Raw genomic sequence first — 23,633 nt, forward strand, 5'->3', positions numbered from 1 at the left:
ATATGTTCTTATCTTTATGTCTCCATCTTTCTATATTTCTGGTGAAGAAAGAAAAAAAAGGAAAATCTCTCAGAGCAATTGTTGGGGTCAGATCAGGAAAACATTCTGGCCGCACAGCTCCCACTGCACCCATGAATGTTACTTTGCTAATTAGGAGAGAAGAAGCTTGAGTCTTGTACTAAATTCAAACAGTAGACATTTTTGAAAAACAAAACAAAACAGGAAAGCATGAGCTCATTGCAGTTCAGCATGGCTATTTATTTTTTTTTCTTCTTCCTTTTCCCCCATCTGTAAAGAGCTAAGTTTTCCTCTTGGCACATTTTCCCTGATACCTATAGCATGTAAACCTGTTTGAAGGAGCTCCGGCAATGGACTAATACAGTGTAATAGAGTTGTTATCCTTTATTCTGCAGCAGGTTTACAAGTAAGTAAAAACGATTTATGAAGGATACTGAAAAGTAGATGTCTTTTCTGCTTTTTACTGAATGTGTAAACGGAGGAGCAATCCATGAGCACAGACAGGGCTGCACGCACTGTTAATGTATTTACAGCCCAATTTGCCCATGGAATGCACAGACAGAGAAGTGATGAATGCAGCAATGTAATAGGAATCAAAGGTGTTGAAATGTGGTGTGAACAAAATAATCAAGAATATTAACTTCTTAAAATATTTCTATATCAACATATGTCAAGGCACATATCAAGAAGTCACACTTTTTTTTTTCCAACTGAAAAGAAAGGAGCAGTCAGGTTTATCCCATAGCATCAGTTTAGTGCAGGATTTGTTTCAGCTTCACCTCTGGACAAAAAGTCTCTAGCACTGAAATAACCATTCATCCTTTCCAAGCTCAGTGCTCCATGTAGATTTTTTTTAATCTTTATGAAAAGGATGCATTTTTCCCATCAAACTCACGCTGAAGTTTCAGTGGGAGTCCTTATTGGCATCAATGCTATATAGGCTAATAGTAAATCTCATAATCGCTTATAAAAATAAATGTATTTTCCACAGAAAAAGTAGATTTTTTCTTGTTGTTTTTCTTGTTGTTGTCATCTGGGAAACTTCTAAAACCTTGCTGCCATGAGGACAGAATTGACTACGGACAAGGAAATTACTTCTGTGTGTGTAACCTACTGTTTCCCACAGCACATGGAGCAGGAACTCACTTCTAAGTCTCCATTGCAACACGAAGGCAACCTGAAAGATCAGGAGCCTGGAGGGTAATTAGCACAGCAGTGCGATGGGGTTTGTTTGTGCACTTATAATTGTTCTATGAAGCCTGCATGGTAATTTGAAAAGCATTTTTTAAATGGAAGGTTTTAAGAAAATTGCGAAGACATTACTGGCTGGAAAAGACTAATTTACTTCAACTACTGTAACGCAAAATTGTCAAACTTCTCCAAGAGGCAAGGGCTCCATTTCTTCATTGACCTATGCTTCATCTACTCAGGATCTGGTGAAAAGCAGTCTGATGTGCTGGTGTGTATGTTAATGATGTTAATGGCTGGTAAATCAGACTGGACCTGATTTTGCCTTATTAATGCTGCATCCTCACTATGGCCTGGATTCAGGTGCTCCTGTGCATGGGCTGTTCCTCGCTTCCCCAGGGAATCTTCTGCCATCCTCGTTCTCACGATCCCATGCAGTTTCTTCAGCAGTTCTCCACCACCGGCACCTTCCCATGCCTCCTGCAGGATTCATTGCTTTGATTTCTTCCTCAAACTTCTCCCTTGGCTAGAAGCTTGCTCTTACTAATCTGTTTCTTCACAAATTGAAGCCTCAAGTTCTTTATTTTAGAAGGGAATTTGACCACTGTAAGGAAACTGAGCGACAACAGCTGGCTGATCAAATATACATAAGGAAGAATCTGCTGCCTGCTCTTTTATAGCTCTTTTTCCTGTAGTCATCATCCAAGTCTCTTTTTCCCTGGTACAACATTATAGCATATTACATGACTTGTCTGTCAGCGGCCTCGCCTGAAACACGCTCTCAGCATTGAACTGCTCCTGACTTCCAGATCGCTGTTGTTCAGCATGGAGCATTGAGCAAGATGTTTGTTAATCAATAGGTTTCAGATCTATGACAACATACAAAAAATATCTGGAGAAATAATAACGAGATTGAGCTAAAACCAAGTTTTGCCACAAGCCAAGGAGCAGCACTCAGCTGTCCTGTCCTGATGCAGGGGCTGCATTTTTAGAGACTCTGCCCTGCTGTTTTTCACAAATTCAATTCTGATGATTTCTCCTAAGAAAATGCTCTCTTGTGTGGGGTGTAGAGGATGAAGCAAAATTTGTCTAACTGCTAGGCTCTTTATCCTATCTCTGCAGGATCTGATGATCACATGTGATGTAAGTAAACAGTTTAAGAGGAAAGTGGATACTCCACATTTTTATCCAGAACACAGGATATTGCGATAACATCAAACATTCCATAAGACCACATTCAACACTGCAGTATGTCCTAAAAATACCTATAATCTACTATAACATCATAAAAATATTCTTAATATTTCTTTGCTAACGAAGATGGAAGAGAAATTTGAAGACTTCGCTCCAGGTTGACTGTGAGTTTTGCACCACTTGAATCAATTTACATTATCCTAAATTTAATGTACTGTATATGCATTAATTTAGAAAATTGAATGCATCAGAATGATGAGCGGTATAGTAACTCACTTTATATGGTAACTGAGTTACCTGAAAACCAAAATTATTTCATACTTCCAAGTAAAAATAATCTGCACATTTATGGCTCTTAATGACTAGATCAAGTGGAAAAACTGAATGCATATCCATCAGGAATAGTATGCATAGTTAATTAAGTTTGAAATAATAAATGCCTGATTTCTACAGGATAGAGTAAACATCCAATTAAAATAAGATGCAGTATACACTTTTCTTTCTCATTAGTCAAAGCATAAAGCATTTTAACATTTCCTAAATAATTTACTTGTATAAAAATAAAGTGAAATGCTTAAAACATTAATAGGGTACTTTACAATGCTGTAGTCAATAAGTTGCTATATGAAGGTAATGTAAATAATTTATGTCTCTATTCAACAGCAAGAGTCTGCAGTTCTCAGCAGAGCAGGGTCCCACCAATGCGAGGGAACAGGCATCTGGCCAAGCTATGCTAAAATTGCACTTAAACCCTATAGACAGCAGCAAAACCTGTTGGCAAAATCAAACTCGGTGACCCCAACCTGAATTCAGGGAATGAACCACCCTGGCTCACTCTAGCAGAGACCAGGACCGGCCTCTCAGCAAGTGGAGCTTACACCATGCTGTGCCCTGTCTGCTGGGGATAACATAAAAAAAATGGGACAAGCGCTTTTTGAATGTGGAGGAAGAAAGCCTCTTAACCCAAAGAGTCCAAAAGGACTGAGGAACAGGTGCCTCCTGGTGTGTTGCTGGGCCTCCTCCATAGCACTAACCAGCGGATCTCCACAGCACATGAGGAGGTAGCCTGAGCACTACAGGTGATCTCTGACACCACCTTACTTGCATCATGTGATCCCCTTAACTGCATAAGTGGTTTATTTCTAAAATCATGGATTTATAATGCATTTGATCAACTTCCATAAGCACGTGCGGTGTTGACACAGCCCATGTGTGTTGGACCGTAACCCTTCCTGGAACTGCAGGCAAGGGCAGAATTCTCAATTTTCTAAAGCCAGATGGACACAAGTGGTTTTAAAGCTGTGAATTTGAATAATCTGGGTTATGATATGCAAAAGACAGCAGGCATTTCAGCTTCAATTTTCTGCTAAAAGTCAAGGTATGGATGTTAAATCTGGGCTCTCTGATGAGAAAAACATATGTACTGACTATCCAAGCAGATTGCTGGATCCAGTGAATTAGGACTGCAGTACATTACCAGTGAACACATAATAGGCCTGTGCAGCTAAACTAAATTAACAAATCTTTCCCATAGATCATTTTGCAAAGTAGAAGAAATTTCCCTGAAATGTTTTGTTACATACCTATAATAAATAAAAATTAATTCCGTAATAAGAAATTATTAAATACTGTCTTTTATCAAGAGATATAAGTAACATCCTACTAAAACTCAGAATTATAGCTAGGAGATAATATATAGAAATGTGGCATTTGGCTGGGACAGCTTTTAAAACGTTTCAAATGTTAGAATCACTTTTCATTAAAACTGTGACAGAAACTGAGAAACTGGCATAGTGCCTTTTCTTATATGTACATTAAATCATGCATTTCACGGCAAGCTTTTTACATTTTTTCTGTTTATAGAAGTCATGTACAATATCTTCTTTGAGTCAGACCAAGATCCATCTGTATAAAGGGAGATATATTTGCCTTGTAAAGAAGAGAGTTTTAAAAATGTACTGCCCCCAGAATCCTTCATTGCACGCGCTCCTGGACTGCCTGGGGCTGCCACCCAAAATGGCTGCTCTGCTCTGCTCCCTCTTCCCTTCCCTTCCCTCAGGACTTGCTGTGCTGCAGCACCTTTTCTTTACTAGTATTGTTATGAGAAGCTGCTCTTATAAAATGCATTTTATGGACCTTTTGTAAACTGAGTAAGCAAGGCAAAGAAATTAAAACCAGGCTTTAGGCCTGAAAAGACCTTTGCCCCAGGGAACAACTCATTATTTGAAAATAAGATGATTAGCCCCAGACAAAGCAACTCAAGCTGACAGGTTCTGTCTGTGGTCTCTGGGGCCTCTGTCAGGTGTGGGAGGAGGCAGCGTGAACCATCCCCACCGCCCTCCACACAGCGCCTGCTCTCCCCAGGCTGTGCGGCCTTCCCACCTTCGGCACCACAGAGCCCTGCTGGAGGCAAGGCCACGCTTTTCCTCACGATTATCACACACCTTTTTAGCAAGACAAATGCCAACTACTTCTTCAACTTCCAAAAGTACCCCATGGCTATCAAAAGGCAAGGACCCGCTGCCACCATCTGTGCCTCGCTTCTTTCTAAAGAGTCTCATTTCCATGGCGAGTTTGGTGGAAGCCGAAATTAAATTTGGGACCTAATTTTAAACAGAATCTCAACCTCCTGAGTAAACAATAGATGGAACCTGCCTATTAAATCATTGTGTTTTAATTAAATTCTTTGCAGCTTGTGAGTGCTTTGAACTGAGCTAGGTGAAAAATGCATTGTAATTTTAATAGGGTTATATTTTGTGCTAAACTCTCATAGAGTGGTGACACAAGATATATGCTGTGTTACCACAAAATAATGCATGGTATTTTGCTGATAACTGCACACTTGGTACATGACAAGGTAGCTTCACAGAAGAAACAAAGGCAACATGAAGTGGGCTATTTTCAGTTAGAGACTTAAAGCTTTGAGAACACATGAGCATTTGGGGTACTTGCTGAAGAAAAAGAGTAAATATTCGTCCTATTAATGATTCAGGCTTCACTGAAATCTGAGGGAAATCCACCTATTGATTTAAAAGGCTTTTGGGTCAGGCCCTTAGTGTGTTATTGAAAAAATAAAAAAAAATAGAATAAATAAGAAATTCACAAAAATGAAAGAGGCAAATATGTTTTTTTTCAGTAGTACGTGAAACAGTATTGGACCTGAATGAAAGAGATACACAGAAAAATGCTGGCAAGGTTGTTTTTTTTTTTTTTCTTAAACAACACCATGAAAGTTAGGAAGTTGATTTAAAAAAAAAAGAAAAAGTTGTAACTTTAAAATGACCTCCAGCACCATCACTGAATATCTCCGCTTCTTTATCACAGCCTTTGCGAAGCTATCTTCCCACAATGCTACTGGCATCATAAAGTTTCCCAGTAGGAAATATGACACACTCTTAAAACATATGTCAGAGATTTCCAGAATTGCAAACATGGTATTTTAGATGGTGAGATTCCTTTCCTCATAAAAGCATCTTTAAATTGTCTGACAGAGAAAATTCATATCAGGAATAAAAACCTGGCCCCAGCGGAGTCAATGAGAGTTTTATGCCTGATGCGAGTGGAACCAAGATTTCATCTCCGCTTTTTTTTTTAACAGTTATTCCTATATGTAAGTACATGCTGATAGTGTCAGCATCTGCCTCAGCACTGAGTGAGGATGAATCAAAGGGGCCATGCACATCCCCGAGATGGAGCCCTGCGGCACCACTCGGTGCCAGGGCTGTGCTCAGCTCCCTGGCTGGCTGATGGGTGCAGCTTCAGAAACCTGGAAATAAACAAAGCAGGAACCTCTCACACTGACATGTGTGAGTGATGCTTAGAAACCGTAATATATAATGCCATAGTTGATGGGTTTCTGCTTGTAGAGACCTGATTATTCCACCTGGATAGTGGCTTAAACAAAAGAACAACCAGACAAAAGAAATATATGTGCAAAGTCCAAGAAGCAGGCTATTATTTTCAATGGAGTATTTCTTTTTTTTTCTTTTCTTTTTTTCTCCTCCTCTCCCTGGCATTAGCTGCAGTAAAATGAATCATGCAGAGCAACATTTTTCACAAACCCCAAACATCCTACATTCACATAAAACTGATGTACACCAGGAACATTCACTGGGCTGTAGAATGGGAACAAAGAGGGCTGCAGACATACAATTTGTCATCCTGATTTTATATAATAACAGGATATAAGCATATAAATGGATAGGTTTGGCAGGTGAAAAGGAAAATTATAGGGAGAGGGGAATATTGTAGCTAACTCAACAGTGGCCATATTGCCAATAGATCCTTTTGCCATTTGACAGCTGTCTTACGAAAGGGCTGAAAAATCATGTTTACTCATATCAACCTGATCTCTCTTTTGGTTATTTAGGACTCTACATATTCCATGAAAAACAAAACAAACCAAAACATTTTCAGCTTCTAACTTCAATTGAATTACCATGAAATACACATATTTGTATGTGTGCTCCCTGAACCTTTGGTAGTAGATGTGAGCGATAAGGTACTCAGGTTGGCTCATTATCTTGCACATATGAGTTTACAATGTCACATAAGAAAAGTGACTTTTTCTACAGAGAGACAAGAATGAGCAAAGTTTAATTTTTCCAGCCTAATATCACTATTTCTTTTAGAGATCAGTGGGTGGTCAGTACGCAAAGGATGTCAGCGAGCCAGAGAAAATCGCTTCTGTAGAACAGATATGTAGAGAAGCCCACGAGGGCTGCCCTCTCTACCAGCGCGTGACAGAGCCCAAGCCCACATCCCTGCAGACATGTGCTGGGTATAGCAATGCGAGAGTGAGTTAAGGAAACGCTCAGTAAATATCTGACAGATTGCTGCTGCCGCTTCTTTTCTTTAGGGCTTGTTTTGTACTGTACCGAGAAACTTGTAATACTGGACTGAGCTGAAGTGGTGACATTAAACTAGGTCTTTGTGCTTCAGGCTAGGTCTAGTGTTTCATCCAAAATGAGATCATGAATAGTGCTAACTTTGTTGTTGACAGACCTTTCATTCACTATGAGCAGGTGCTTGGGGCAGTTTTCTTATGCTGACCTGATCATTGGCATTTGGGGTAAGAAACTTGGAGAAGGGAGCGTTATTTACTTTCACTCCACTGAGATGGCATTTCTCTGAGCTATCTTCTCCTAGCAAGATAGGATTCAGAAGAATGAAGGATATTATGTAGTGCAATAGAATTTCATTCTTTGATATTTTTTTCTTTATATTTTCCAGAGTTTTGTTGGACAGTCCCTGTGTCAGGGAAAGTTTTTTAAGGGGTGTTGACCAAACTACTGATTTTGCAATCTCAAGTGTTCGTACATGCGTTATGGATTTTAGACATTCACCTACCTGACAAGCAAATGCAATCAGGTAGATTTGATGCTTATTCGAATTGAACCGGCTTTAAGTGGAAGAACAAAACTAGTGGCTTAAAAACCTTTCCTCTGTATGTGATTTATCCATTAGACTAGCTGAAAGCAGAGATAGCCAGCCAGCCAAATACATGCATATATAGAGAGAGACATAAGGTCAGAGAAAGAAGAAATGTGAGGTAGCTATTACAGAGGGAACAATTCACATTTATAAAGTACCAAGTATAAGAATAATGGATGAACTCAACAAAAACCTTTAAAGCATCAACAGTAACCTCAGCAATAGTTTAGCCAGCTTATACTAATGAACTCAGAGTGGTTCACCTCGTAATAAATGGATAATGAGTATATAAGAAATTGCATACATTAATATCTTTTAAAGTTTGTTTTGTTTTTTAAAGTAAATGGTTCCTAGACATCTCTGTACTGAGAAATGGTGGGACAAGAAAGCATACGCTATACCCTTATTGATCTGTGTGGAAGTACAGGAGTATTTTTGTGGTAGGTAATTTTACTTAGTAAATGTTTGTTGGATCCAGATCCTCTGAAATTCTGTGTATGGACGCTACTTTAGCTTGATGTAGTTTTAAGCATATTTTTATAAGTCGAAGTATAGCTTATTCTGACTCTTCTTTTCTATTTACCCATATACACTTCTTGTAACTGCTGCCAGCAGCAGGTCAATGGGCTTTTAGCTCAGCCCACAACCAACAAATCCCATATCTAACATGAGAGTAAGAAGTAAGGTCTGCCAGTGGAACGTCCATATGAAAATATATTTCTAGGGTAGATTTAGATTAGATATTAGGAAGAAATTCTTTACTATAAGGGTAGTGAGGCAGTGGAACAAGTTTCCCAGAGGAGCTGTGGATGCTCCATCCCTGGCAGTGCCCAAGGCCAGGCTGGATGGGGCTTGGAGCTACCTGGTCTGGTGGGAGGTGTCCCTGCCCATGGCAGGGGGTTGGAACTAGGTGGGCTTTGAGGTTTCTTCCGACCCAAACCATTCTACGATTTCTCACACATGAAATTTAACACTTAGGTCAGCATCAAGTGAAGTGAATCCCAGTGTGATGGTGTGAAGTGGGAGTTTCCACAAACAGGTACCATAAGTTGTTTTTGAACAAGTATTGGGTGAGGCATGGAGGCAGAGAAGAATCCAGCATCAGCAGCCTCCAGAGGTGCACCATGAGAAGCCTCAGTTCCAGAAAGTGCAAAAGCACTAAACCAGATTCCTATAATTTAATGCAGCTGCCAGAGTGTTGATGCTAACAAATTTGAAGAGTATCCATGGACTTTCAGTAGATTTTTGTAGTATCTATACTTTCAGTCAGACTTTATTTTCTGTGCAAAACTGCCAAAATAAGTGCTAGATTCTGAAACACAGAATAAGAAATTTCCCAGGGAGTTATCTGAAATAAATATTACAGAGGAGTTCATTTTAACAGAGTTAATCCACCCAGAAATGGATAGCAGCAGATATTTAATCATGGCATATCCAGTTTAATCACATTTAGAATCCTCTGGAAATTAAGCTTATACAACTTCCTTAATTTAGAGGACAGTATAATGCTTAAGTATTTAATCTCCTTAGGATTGATATTGGACTCAAGTCTTTTGCAGAGTTTCATGAATAGATATAGCACTCTCCTCATGTTAGAAAACTTCAGAAATTCAAATTAATAAATCATCCATTTCTGGTCCCAACAAGATAGCGCTTTTTTTGGGGGGGGGGCGGGGTTGGGATGATGGAGGGAACAACTCTGTATCCTCAAATTTGTAATGATTTGCTTTTGTCCTTGAATATTAGGGCTACTGTATTCTTGTTGGGTCCCCCTAGGGAATGGATACTCCAACACGATGGTTCTTTTCATTAATTTACAGCTAAATTGAATAGTTTTAGACCTTCCCAACACCCTCTGGGGAACATTTTTATTTCAGTAACTTTTATCCCATGCTAGAATTCCTGTAGCATTTTAAGCTACAGGTTTATGTTAGTGAGATATAGTATGGATATGACAGGCCACAAGTTATAAATCATCCATTGCTTTGATTTTGTTTAGCCTACCCTGAATTTCCATCCTGCTATTAATTTTATCAGATAGTCCTTACAATATTTTACGTAAAATGCCTTGATTCTGGTAATTTATTTCCAAATGGCTTCCGAACAATATTTAGCCCTGCTCTGTTCTTGTTTCCAGGGAAGGCTCTTAAGGCAGAGTGATTGTTGTTGATGGTAAGTGATGGAGGAATATGGCAGTTGTAAATACAGTATGATTTCTCACCCTTTCCATTTTCCTAATGAGAAACCTGACTAGCCCACAGCTGCTTGTGTATACTTTGTATAATGGGGAGCCTGCAGACTGCACATACCATCCACCTCCCCCTGCTTGCCAAGAAGCGTAATTCCTGTAACAGCACGAGTCAGTGCTCATTTGCAAAAATAGCTTCCTGAAAACAGCAAGGCTGCACAAGGCAGCTACTACTCATCAGTATGAGTAATATGTTCAAATATGGATCCTAAATTAAAATAGCCAGTGCAAAGAACAAAAATGAAAGTACTGAAAATACTGAAAATAACAAACAGAAGCAAATTAATAGTAGTAAAAATATTCACTAGTAATGACTTATTTTCCACACCGATCCTTCAATCAGAAAAGTCATTCCAAGTGACATGCATCCAGGGCTCTAACACCATTCTAGCATTGAGCTATATCTCATAAAATAAGATGACACCTTGTCTCAAGATGTGCTTTAGTAATATAGTATTTGGAGTTTTACACCTAACAATAATTTGATTTTTCTGAATTTATTGATGAAGAACAGGCTGTAAATTCCATATGAGTTCTTTCACTAAAGGATACAAAATATTTCCCACAACAAGTGTAGGGAATAAAATTGAAATAATAAATTTCAAACTCATCCAGGCAGGCGAGTTCAACATTAAAGTAAATTCATTGGCAGATTTACAATTAAGTTCCATATGGAATGGAAATTATAATTATAAACACCTAGAAATGCTATAGCAGCTTGTATCTTGAAATCAGCAGGGAAAAATAACACATTTAGTTTCAATAAAGTCATAATTCCTGATATCTTCAATTACCTGAGAAGAGTGGCTTAATTTAGCAGATTCCTTGTGAAAGGGGGGTTCTGTTTAAAATCAAATACTTCTGTAAGCAGAAGGGAAGTATAAGCCATTTCATTTCACAAGAAAGAACTGCGAGCCTCACCTCCAAGAGCATCTTGTTGTATGATGCTGGTTCTGCAATGCTCGGCCCTGCCCATGCTGGTGGAACACTTTTTGCCCAATATCAATCAGGTAAGCCAGCCCAGGAGGGCAGTTTTGATGATGCTTGCATGAACTGGCCCGTTATACACCTCCCAGAGGTAGATGTGGGTTAGCACAGAACCAACTCCACTGCAGCAGTTGCCATAGTACAAGGCAAGAGTCTCCTGAGTATTTTACTGCACTTTGATTCACCAGAGCATGTTTTGAGATAATTTCCAAGGATTAATTTGTTTCTTAATTCTTAGCATGTGAAGCCCCTGCACATCATAAGCTTTCCTTGGCTGCTCCCTAGCCTGTAGGGAGCTTGCTGCTAGCTGAAGTGGCTTATCAGTGCCCCAACATGAAAAATGATGGAAACCTCTTATGAAACAACTGCTTTGGCTGTAATAGTTTGGCTCAGATTTGCTTTTCTTATCAATGTTTTATCAGAATGACTACAAAGAGTCACTAACCAAACTGTGCAAGTCTGTGCTCACGCATTTGTCTTTATAGGAGGTGCTGAGATGATTCCTGCAAGGCTCCAGAATGCAAAAAAAAGCGATTGTGCTGTGATTTGCACACTTCTACAGCCCAGTAAAAAAAACAGTGGAGTTGCATTAATTCACAGAAATTTATGCAGATGGTCTGGCAGATTCACATTTGCCTTCCATAAGAACCTCAGCTCACACCCATCGAAAGATGGAAACTTCCGGATTCACAGCAGATAAGTTTCCAAATTCTGATAGTGAAAACAAACCCTGCTACTGTTCTTCAGAGATTTTGTTGTAGTGATTTGTTTATAGCTAAGATTTTCTTAGCAAGTTGGCTGGATATGGCCAATGGGAATATTTTTAACTCTTCTTTTAAACTGAGTTTTTACTTAGCTGGGCAAATCTCAGACAGACTTAATTTGCTTTGAAAATAAAGCTCCTACCATGAAAAATGAGTGCTGTATCCTGTATCCATGCATGTTTTTTTAATGGACAGAAATTGTTCATAAATACACCTGGACACAGCTTCAACTTTGATTCAGAGCATCAATAAAGCATTTCCTCTTTTTGCACCAATGATTTTTTTGTCATGCAGTAAGGATATGAATTTCACCTTGTATGTCTCAATGTCATGTTAGACCTAAGTTTTACATTTAAACATACATTAATCATTAATAAGTAATTTTTTTTGAATTTTGGATGAAATACTTTCTTTGAACCATACTGCTTCATGAGAACTAAAATTGTTCAGAAACATTAATTTCAACAGATTTTTTATTTGAAAAAAATCTAAGAACCAATGTTTCCCAGTTCTATCCAGCTGGAAAGGATGAATTAGAAACCAGTTTGTTTTGACTCAAAGGGGACATTAAATTCAATGTCACCTTGCAGAGAAAAACTATTCAAAATCTTTTCTTTCAAATGTATAATAAAAAGTCTGCCTTTCCAAAGGAGTGGTCATCCTCCAGCCATTTATTTTGATTAAACCAAACCAATCTTTTCCAAATGAAAGTGAGGCCTTTAATTAAACTTAATATAAAATCACTTTGAATAGCTGACAGATTAGACTAAAAAAGTGGGGAAGCAGTGAATAGACTTTTCTTCACCAGATTTTTAAATGATTTCAGTAAATATATATTAATCTTTCCAATGAAATGATGAAACTCAAATTGCAATAGATCTGTACCAGGACTTCATTAACCATTTACTCCTCTCTCTCTACTGTTGGTAAAGATGAAGAATAGCTTCACTGAGTTATGTTGTAAAAAGCGTAGGAATTTACTCTGTTGAGAAAAAGGGGGTTCTCAGTTTCCAATTATTTTGAGTTCATGCAGATACACTTTATCTGCAGCAGTACTACCAGCAGTCTATTCATTCTCCTCTTTAGCATAGGGATTATAGATTACGCAGGCACGATCTGATGTAATGGTGAGCTGTTTTTTGTATTTCCTACTTTAGTCATGTACTCCCTGAGTATTAAATAATTCATTAGTTCAGTGCTACCATGTTCTGGACCCATTGAAGCCAATGAGAACCTTTCATTTCAAAGGGTCAACATTTCACTTCATGTCTGTAAAAGCACGTGAATGGAACTATTGTGTGGTTCTGGATCTGCAGTGGAAAGGACTCATTTGGCTCTTAAAACTGATGGAACATCAAAATAAAGAGGACTCCCTTTAATTCAGGAATTTTTCACTTAATTCAAATGATAGTTTGCTATACAAAATATTATTTAAAACTGAATAATCAAAGTGTGTCTAATGATGTGAGAATTTTTACATTTGATGACCATTTACACACATTTTCAACAACATTTTTTATATCAATATCAAACCTTTCTAAGCTAGTTGCAGAGCTGTGCTAATTTTTTCCTTGTTACAACCCTTAATATAGTATGCACATTTTTTAAAATGTTCTAAATTGCTTCAGATATTTTCTCGAACAGGATAGATTATTTGCTGACAATTATATAAAATACACAAATACTGGTGGTTTTCATGTTATGAAATCTGTGCACATATGCCAAACCAGAGTCTGATTTTGAATGTCTTCCTTTTCCTTACTTACAAGGCTGGATTGTCTGTACACTATCATTAGATTCTCAAGAAGCAAGTCCTCTTTCAATTAATATTTCAGTAGTTGTAACTTTTCCTGGTTTCACAGCAGTGAAAAACTCAGTGTTTCTTGCATGGGAACACAACTGGAAGTGCCAACATGCTTCTGGATGATTGCTTTCTTGCAGCACAAGAGCATCTGACAACCATGCAGGTGAGGTAACAACAGCAGTTGGTTAAACAAAGAGCAGAACAAACCATGAAATTTGCAAGTAATTACTGTATCTGATTGGCAGATGTCTGCAGGCCTGCCATACAGAAGAGCTAGATGATATTGCCTAATCAACCACCTAATTATTATTTTTTTTAATTCTCTAATAGAAAATTGTTTTAATTGCTTCATAGAAACACCCTTTTTTATCTGGCAGAGTTATCAATGGTAGGAAGAATTAGGCTACAGTGAAATTCTGGGCTGTGAGGTTTAAGGTATCATTTTGAATAGCCCCAAGACCACATAAATCTTACTGCAATTGCATGGATCCAGGATTAACTGTGGACTACAGCTGGAGTAACTTTTTGTGCTGTTTAGGGGAAAGCCTGACACTTTTCCTTGATTCTGATCTAATATGCTGTAAAGCATATTCACAAGGGACAATTTAAATCAAAGGGAAAAACAGAAAAACTAGTAGAACTTGGTTGCCTTGACATTCTATCAAAATTACTTTGCTCTGTCCACCAAAATGCAATCTTTTCTCCTCACAGATCATGTATAATCCCTTATCAGTGTTACCACTTCCCTTATTTTGCTGAGTCTTCTGGCAAATTCTACATTCTAGTATTTTAAATCCCGTTATATTTTCTGGGTCAGCCACGTGTCTGTTATTCTAATAATATTGTACTCATCCTTGAAAACGTATAGCTCCAATTCAGCACTTTCTGTGCTCCTAGCATTTGTTTAAAGAAGATGGAAAGCATGCAAGAGAGCACATACATGCCAAGGACAAATTTGCTTTCCCAGTCATCTTCTGCTATATATCTCATGGTACTTTTCATTGTTAAACAATTGATGCATTACCTCAAGAAGTGGCAAGTTACCTTGGACATTTAGTACTCTTCCTATCAACACAAAACAAAAACTAAAGAGATTGACCAGATAATTTTTCCTATTAGTAGTATGTCTCTCTTCCTGCACATGAAACATGGAAAGTTCAAGGACAAGGCAAACGACTGCAGAAATTCTCTGTGTGTCATTCAAAGTACATACTGGTAAAAAGCAAGAGACAAAATGGATCATCTCTTTGAGGCCAACTCCAATTCTTCATCTGATGTTTAATAAAGCCCTATCATCTGTCAACTTCACTAGATATGAATTCTTATAGTCTAAGATAAAGTTCAGTGTAAGAAATAACCATAATCCTCTGTAATGAGGACTTTAAAAAGAAAAGAACCCTTCAGATTTCACTTTGCTACGAAGCCCTTGTGCTCCTCGTTCTGTTTAGTGGTAATGTTACAACAAGACCTTGACTGACATATGGGGCACTGACTGGGGTTTCTGGTAAAGGCAGAGGAAATTATTTTCACTTAATGCTTGAATAAAAATATCATACATGCTTTGGACGATGGATGGAATTGAATTGTTTCAGGTTAAACACTTAAATGTTGGATCACATCTTGTAGGTACTACTTAAATCTCATTAGTATAGCAAAGTTTCACTTGGTATTGGTACTTTTTTTGCCCCAGTAATTTCAGGTCATAACACGTAAAAAAACAGAAATGGTTTTGTTCATGTCTATTCCTGTTAACCCTAACTTGAACAATAAAGTGTATTTAAAAAACTTAGAAATAAGGGAAGCAAAACCGTTACAAGCAATTGCAAGAGAAAAATTTTATCCTGGAAATTATTATGCTTTGCTATTAAAATTAAAATATTATTTGGGAGGAACAAATCAAGAGAAAAATCACAGTAGACCAAGTCCATGATGAAGGAGAGATTCATTTCTCAAGAATAAGAAAAGCTGCAACTGAAGCTAGGACATAATTAGTATTCCTATCTTGAAAGCAAACAACAACAGTTTTTGCTCATGGCTTCAGGCATCCCCTGTGGGCTGGATGCCCAAAAAATTAAGACTTATGCCCATTTCTACCTCAGGAGTAGCAAGCATGAACACTACTGTTTAGGTTAGATAGAAAATAAGATGAGCTAAATATTAACATTTAAAGAAAACAAAAACCACAGGAGACCACTGATGGTCTCTTTAGCCTACTGAGTACTTTAATGGAGAGATTTACATAGTCTGAATGAATCACTGTTATTTATTGCCTTAGAGCATGATAATATAGTATAAGAAAGAAGGGCTGAGGACTTTGTATTTCCATTCCAGCATTTCTCTTCCTCAACAGTTGTAAAAATTAATATACTGAATCCTGGCATTAAAGACTCATCAGCAAGCAGAGGCAGCTAGAAAAAGGAAAGACAAATATATGCATTTATAGGTGAAGAATAGTCCATTCATGCCACTTATAAATGTAAATGTCAATGTCAAAAAAGTCAATGGCAGTTGCTTGCAACAAATCAGCTTTTCTTAAGAGCTCATTCTTTCATGAGCTCCACAATGCATTAGCCAGACATTTAAAAGCATTAATCTAGCTATTACTTATGAAAATCTGTCCATTTGCCACTGAGGCATAAAGCAGGAATTGTTCAATAAGAAGGTGATTTTTTTGTTTAATCACCCTTTTCTGACCTCAGTGACACGTCCATTTCCCTCAAAGCACTTATGTATGCTAGTACTATAGATCTGTGTGTAAAACCTATTTTCATCTCTGAATAGAAGTATTTTGAAGGTTCCTTTTCCTAAGCTGCAGAAGTATCAATAGCTGTAAATAGAACAAGACCTGTTTTTGTTGGAGGTTTGGCAGCAAGCACTATTTCCAGGAGTAGACAGAGGCAGATTGGGGTTGCAAGCACCTGGCTGGTCCATGCACAGCAGTAACACCCTTGGGCAATGCCAGTAGCTCTGGATTTAGCTTCTACTTCTTACTGCTTCCACATCCAAGATGATTCCGCCCTGGCTTGGTGTAGAAAAGCAGCACAGATGCTGACTGACCTCATTGACACACTCATGGAATGGTTTCAAGGAGAGTTTCAATGGGTACCAGGGCTGGAGCAAGAGGGTGAATAGGAGACCTTGCTAAGAGTCCTGCAGGTGCCACCCTTGGTATTACCCCTCACCAGCATTCAGTACCTGAGCCCTTGACATAAATATGGGCAGGACAGTCATAGAATGGCTCGGGTTGGAAGGGACATTAAGGATCATCCAACTCCAACCCCAACAGTCCGGCACAGGCTTCTTGGGACACTTAGATTTTAGTGCCCATTAATGAATCTTCAGCCCTGTTCAGCAGCACAGCTCATTAAAGACAGTACAGAACTAACATGATGCTTGTCCCTTTAAATATTTTGATTGCCTACAGCTTCACAGTTAAGATATCAGTCGAGTACACTTTAATTAGCCCAGAGGAAATCACAGTAGGGATGAAATGAGTTGGGTTGTTATTCTTCTGTTTTTACTAACAGCAAATAAAAGCATATAATTAGCCTTTTTTAAGGCATTTTCAGGATCTTAAGGTTATCATAACTGTAAACAATAGTATATTTATCTAATCTGAGTGGCACTTGAAGTATATTTTAATTCTGAATAGGAAACATTAAAATTACAATTGGTCTACAGCTTTTTGAAGAACTACGTATGGGTTGAAATATGCAGTTTAGCAGCAGTTGCAGGGGAGAAATTTGAAGAAAGTTTTCAAGCAGGAAATATATTTCTTGATTTGTTTTGGCAGTGTCAAAATATTCCTTTAGCAAAAGTAAAAACCTTTTGTTTTGATTTATTCCAATTCATTTATATTAAAATATTAGTTTGAATAATGCATTGGTATATACAATATTCCATAATTCATAAACTCTGAAAGACTAAAATTTATCAACATAATACTCCAAATAAAATTTTAATCACTTTGAAATGATGCAATTTTTGTATAACTGAAAAAATAAATTTAGCAAATTGTTTTAAGATTTTTCCAGATTTTAACCCCCACATCAAAATTTCAATGCAAGCTCCTATTCAGCCTATTCTACCCTGCTCCTGTAACCTGAATTTCAGATGAACCCTTAAGAACTTGGTTTTCCCTTTGGTTATACTGATGTAAATCAGAAATTGTTCAACAAATTTACGTCAGTATGGTCAAAGGAAGAACTGAATCAAATATACTGAAATACAATTTATTAGTTGTAAAGCTTGTAAGTGGGATTTTTTTCTTTCAGAAAACTTCCTAAGATTCCACCTTTTGAAGAGTCTTTTGGATAGATTTCCAATCTTTTTGGATTGATTTGATAGTGGTTTGTAATGGGAATTAAAGTAAACATCAATGGGAAACCACTGCAGTATCAAGCAATTATTTTATGGGAGACATATGTACTATTATCATCACATTCTCCATCAACTGGAGAGATAGCATACATGATCAGGGTCTGTTCAACAGGGTAAGAGCCTTTCTCCCAATTTCAGTGGAGGTTAGGTAAAGTGGAATGAGAGGAGCTTAGATGGGTTAGTTGGCATCAGCAATAAATGGATAGGACTATTCACTTCCCCTTTAGTGAGAATGTGTTCTCATAACTCCTTTACACAGGAATTTGAGATTACCTTTGAAATTCTTCACAAGTATTATGAATGAATTTGCAGATCATCCTTGGGAACACTGTAGGAGTGTCAGCTCTTACTGGTGAGATCCCAGGAGATATCAAAGTGACTCGTGGTAGCATTGAAGCTGACCCCGCAATGAAAACTGTCCCTGCCCTGAGCATGATCAAGCCTACAGTGAGAGCAGAGGTACTGGAGAAAGGGACATCTTTAGGAGGGTTAAATGCCAAGAAAGTTTTCTTTCACAAGAAAAATTGGTTTGCTATTTTCTAGAGAAAGCATGGTGTAAATTAAGTCTCTGAAGGAAAATTATCACTGGAGTTCCTTAAAGAGGAATGTTGTTCCTCTAATGGAAAAACCCTCTGTCCTTAAAGAATCCATATTACAAGCTTAATGGGACATGGAGAACAGAGTGCTGATCTCCCACTGGGTTCACTATTGGTTTTTGTCTTTGCATTTCATCTGAACCCCTCTACTGGATTACACCTGGCACTGGCCTTCTACCTGGTGCACAGCAGGAACCAGCAGCTGCACCTACTGGGGCATTCACTTCTGAAAGACCCAGGATTGTTAAAATACTTAGTACATTACTATTAATCACTGCAAAATGAAGTGTATCCATAAAACTCCCTTCTTCCATCTTGTATGCATCAGCATTACATATATCTATATTTACTGACTGTGCAGTGATTTTTACTGTTTTTAACCCCTACAGATACAACACATCCATAGCTGAATGAAGCATTCATCCTCATTTTGCTGATTACAGGTGAAAAAATCTTCATAGTTTAGATTATCCAGAACTCTTCCTACCACTGATTCACACAAAACTTTCTCTTGTTATGTACAACCCCAGCAGTATGTCTTACACACTTATTGATTGCCAAACATCAAATTCTGAGAGAATAACCTAGTGAACTTTTTTCCCCCACCTATCACTAATCTTTTCTGGGTAGATTCAGTAAAAACAGTATTATTTTTTTCTTCACATGTAAAATATTTATCTTACAATAACTGATAGCTGCAAGCTTGAAAGCCTCACAAGCTTGAGTTATCTAATTACTTTCTTGCAAAACATCACTAAGTTTCTGTTCCATCAGCATATATTGATACACCATGGCTGATAACACCCACAAGCCTGCAGAGCATACTCCGCTGTATAACCTTAATGCTGCAAATCATTATAAAATTCCTTTGTTTGCTATGTAAAAAGCTGCAAATATCAAACTTTTTGACTTAGCATAGAGAGAAGACAGGATGGAGTACTGCTGTTATCCAAAACCACAAATACTCCTCAGAGCTTCTGGAAAGTCACCCCCAGAGAGGTGAAGATGAAGGCATCAGCACTGAAGGGGATTTCCAACTTCAGCAGATGAGACCAAATGCTACACAAAGCCAAATGAGGTGATAGCTGCAGTGAGCCCGTGTCCGGTACAGATTATGCAACACAAACTGATATCAATAGGAAATCTATAGGTTTTGATTTTATCATTGATGCAGCTTCCCAATGAAGCATTCTGTTTTGCGGCACTTGCTTTTTAGATCTGTTCTCAGTAGATCCAGACAAAAAAGCTAAATGGACATCAAATCTCAATCTCCCCTTGCCAGCAATGTATTGCCAGCCTGAACGTCTATTTTAAGTCAGAATAATGAGAACATTTAGCCCTTTCAAGTTCTGGTTTTACTTCAACTAAAGCAACTACACATCAACTTAATGTCTTTCTTTATTCAGTGTCACAGAGGTCACTGCTGTGAGATTTGATTTCACAGTTTGGCTAATTAATTTGCTCATTCTGAGCATACACCATCAGCATTGCTACTGGAGTAGTACTACCAAAGCAACAGATTAATTTACATGGTACAGTGCATCCAGAATAATTATTACCCCACAGAATTGTTATTGCTCAAAATCTGAGGGGAGAGGGAAGTTTCCTGCTGTGATAAAAGGGCTCTGTTGTGGCTTTATCAGCTGAAAACTACGTGGACTAAATTGCAAAAGAAGTTCCTTGCTAATGTTGAGCAACACGAATATCCAAAAGCCCATGAAAGCATTACAATACCAAATTTGTTTCTCAAATTTCATTCTTATGAAATTACATTAACAGGCTCAAAATCCTCAGGCCACACCCATCCAACAGTATCAGCAGCCACTTCGCTTATCAGTGCCAATTAACACAACAGCAGCCTTCTTACCACTGAAGAGTGTTGCTCACCCCCTGGTTCGGGAAACAAGTTCTTTATAAAGATGTACTTGAAAACTCGTAGGAGCACAGGTACAGACAGGAAATTTTAAGGAGACTGAGATTTATAGCATCTTGCTTCAAAATAATTAACTAGTTTGAATTCTGGATGATGGATCAGCCAAGAAGGCAGCAGCTTCCCCCCCCCGCCCCCCATGACGACTGATCCAAGTTCTCTAGTTCTTGGATATTTATTTGCTTTGACCAGTGTATTTGCTTCTCACAGCTTAGTGAAATGAACTATCTTTCCTGACTTCTTGTTGGACATCTAATTCCTACATCTCATTCCCATTTCTGTAATCTTCAGCAGCCAAAGAAAAGTCCAGAGGGTGGAGAGGCTGGAGTCCCAAAGGAAAAGTATTATAGGTAGGAGATCAAGTGTTAGGGCAGATCTCGCTAACAATAGATAGTAAATCAAGTTTTAAGTCTCCACATCTTCCTCTGGTACTCTGAACAGCTGACAATTTGGATAAAGTAAAAAGATGTCAATAATTATGCTTTACTAATTAGCCTTGGGAAGGACTTGAATAGCTGTCATCTACTCAAGTGAGCTAAGAACAGGTTAAGACCATTAAGTCTTAACAGGTAATTGGCAGACCAGATAGCATGTAATTTGCAAGCAATTTTAAAGCACTCACATTAGCACAATGCTCCACACTACTTCTGATTTCCCCAGGTGACAAAGCAACAATGTATTGACCCAAGCATACATTATATTTACCCTTGCATCCCATTCCTAGCTTCTCAGAAGCAAAGATAAGTATTTAGAGTAGAAAACACTAGGTTGATGGACACCTCCAGTCCTGCAGGCCTGTGAATACAGACAATATACCTAAAGAAGTGTTTCTAGTGCAAGATGTTCAAACTGTTAGCAGTGTGGGAGGTTTTCATGGCCTGTATGAACTTTGAAGAAGTCTTCCAGGATATTCTTATGATAAAAGGGTCCTTCTTATACACTAAAGGAGCCAGCCCATGATCCCTTCATCTCACAAAAAGGATGTGGCCTACGCTGTGACAGCCTGCAGCAAGCAAGGAGAAAAATCAAGCAGACAAGAGTTTTCTGTGTCAACAGTTCTTAGCGACAAGGATGAAAATAACTCTTGGATGTCTTTTAGGGATTGCAATAGCTACGGAAGTTGCAGGACAATGTCAACAGAGAAGCTGCTGCTACAGCCATAACTCATTGGGAGAGGCAATGTGGGTAACAAGAACCTTCAGCAGAACAGGCTAAGATAACCACTTCCATTTCTTCTCTCCCCCTTCATTTTGGGGAGCTTGTTAAGATAGCAGCATAAAATAAACCAAGATCATCCTGGAAGAATGTTTCTTTGATATCGGGTCTTCATGAAGTACATTGGACTTGTTGTAGTAGCACTAGGAACCGTTTTCTTCCTGATCTGTGGAGTTTACACGTCTACACCTCAGGCTTGAAAAGAGGTTATTTGCAAGTGTAATTTGTCCTATTTTGACCCCGTTCATAGGGTCAAAATAACACTATGCATTTACTTCAGGGGATTTTGAACTCTATTTCACTACTATGATTTAATACTGCCACAGGGAAATCTACCAGTCATTGCACATCAGGAAAAATGCAGTGGTGACCCCATTTAAAATGAACTAGTCAATTGAATTGAAATGTTTGAAGATTAAGAACACAGAAATTTATTAACATTACTTAGATGTCATAATACCGTCTGCACATAATGCTAACCCTGCAAATAGATAAAAAAGCATTTGCTCTGCATGGAATAGGTAATGAACCTTTCAGTCAGATCTTCTCTATAGCTTCCAGTAATCTTGATAGCTTGAAACACAACTGGAAAAAAAAAAATCTCTGTTCTTGGGCATAAATGACCAAGTATTTCCCTGACACCAATGGCTTCAATGGCTTAGAACACAGTGGTCCACAGGGAAAGGTGGCTGGGTTACTCAGAGTTTGTATCTATTCTATGTTATGCCTGGACCTTAAGTATCTTCCTCAAGCTCTTTTCTCAAGACTTCAGTCCCCTGCTAGGCTCCTTCCCTCTCCTAGTCTCCAGTAATTGCTGTACACAAGACATTCACAGAAATCGCCACCTACCATGCTTTCTAAGTGCTTCCCAGGTCCGACAAACAGCCTGTTCTTGCTTCTTTTACCTAGAGAGTCAAATGAGCAAATGCACTTGTTTAAATAGATACCGATGGTTTCAGCCCACAGGTTCAGTGAGATTTGACAAAATTGAGGTGAATCGAATCACCTGTGTAACTCTGGGTTTCCAACAGTAAAATGAAATTAAAACAGTTGTGGTAAATTTAGAGTATATATAATTATAGCCACATGAAGATCAATGGCAGGCTATACCCCAAAGGACCAAAAATGTCACAGATACAGACATACATATATACATATATATAGTGTATTTATATCAATACACACACACTCCTAGACACTATATTATCTATGTATGCGCATAAACATATATATAACATTTATATGTGTACTTCTATATATATCTTACTATTTTTCAGCAGATTAGCTTCACAGAGGCAGCAAAACGAGCGGTTGTTCCTCCTGATAATTTTGTTAACTGATTGCTTACAAATACCTCTCATCCACTTTGCTAAGGACCATCATTAGACTTAACGCGGATTCTAAGGCTTGTCGTGTTGTTCATGGTTCTTTGCTTTCAAGTAGCGCGCCCGCAATAGACATTCAAAATCCCTGAATGCTAGATATAAATACCATATTGTAGCTGCATGAACCTGATTGAAAGTGCGTTATCTGGTAATGGTACATGGAGCCTATTTCGCATCTCTCGCATTCTCAGTCTTTCATTTGAGATCAGATCAGACCAAAAGCTGTGACCATTGAATGTACAAGTAACAGACTGTGTAGAATGAAGTGTGATATTGATCCACTGCCCAAAGGATAGGTCCCACTGTCACTAAAGACATATATAGCAGTGTTGTACACAGTACTTTGAGTATATAAACTAGGACTGGGGCTGCAGTTATGGTTGGGTTAAATTACTGGGGCAGAATTGCTTAAAAAGTGATACAGTGCTATGCAAAAGTCAGTTTTGTACTCAGAGCTGTTGCTTCTGTTTACCCCCTATGTATTTGCTTCC

At 38.2% G+C, this 23,633-nt stretch overlaps 1 long non-coding RNA gene across 1 annotated transcript; it reads right to left on the minus strand.

The window, feature by feature from the left end:
* Positions 1–423: 423 nt before the first annotated feature.
* Positions 424–22,659, minus strand: LOC136791658 (uncharacterized). Its single transcript, XR_010834047.1, has 2 exons — positions 22,607–22,659; positions 424–2,075 (listed from the first exon to the last, which is right to left on the minus strand). It is a non-coding gene; the product is annotated as an uncharacterized lncRNA (long non-coding RNA).
* Between the last annotated feature and the right edge of the window lie 974 nt (positions 22,660–23,633).

Source organism: Anser cygnoides, chromosome 10 (assembly GCF_040182565.1).
Source record: "Anser cygnoides isolate HZ-2024a breed goose chromosome 10, Taihu_goose_T2T_genome, whole genome shotgun sequence".
Classification (NCBI taxonomy): Eukaryota; Metazoa; Chordata; class Aves; order Anseriformes; family Anatidae; genus Anser; species Anser cygnoides.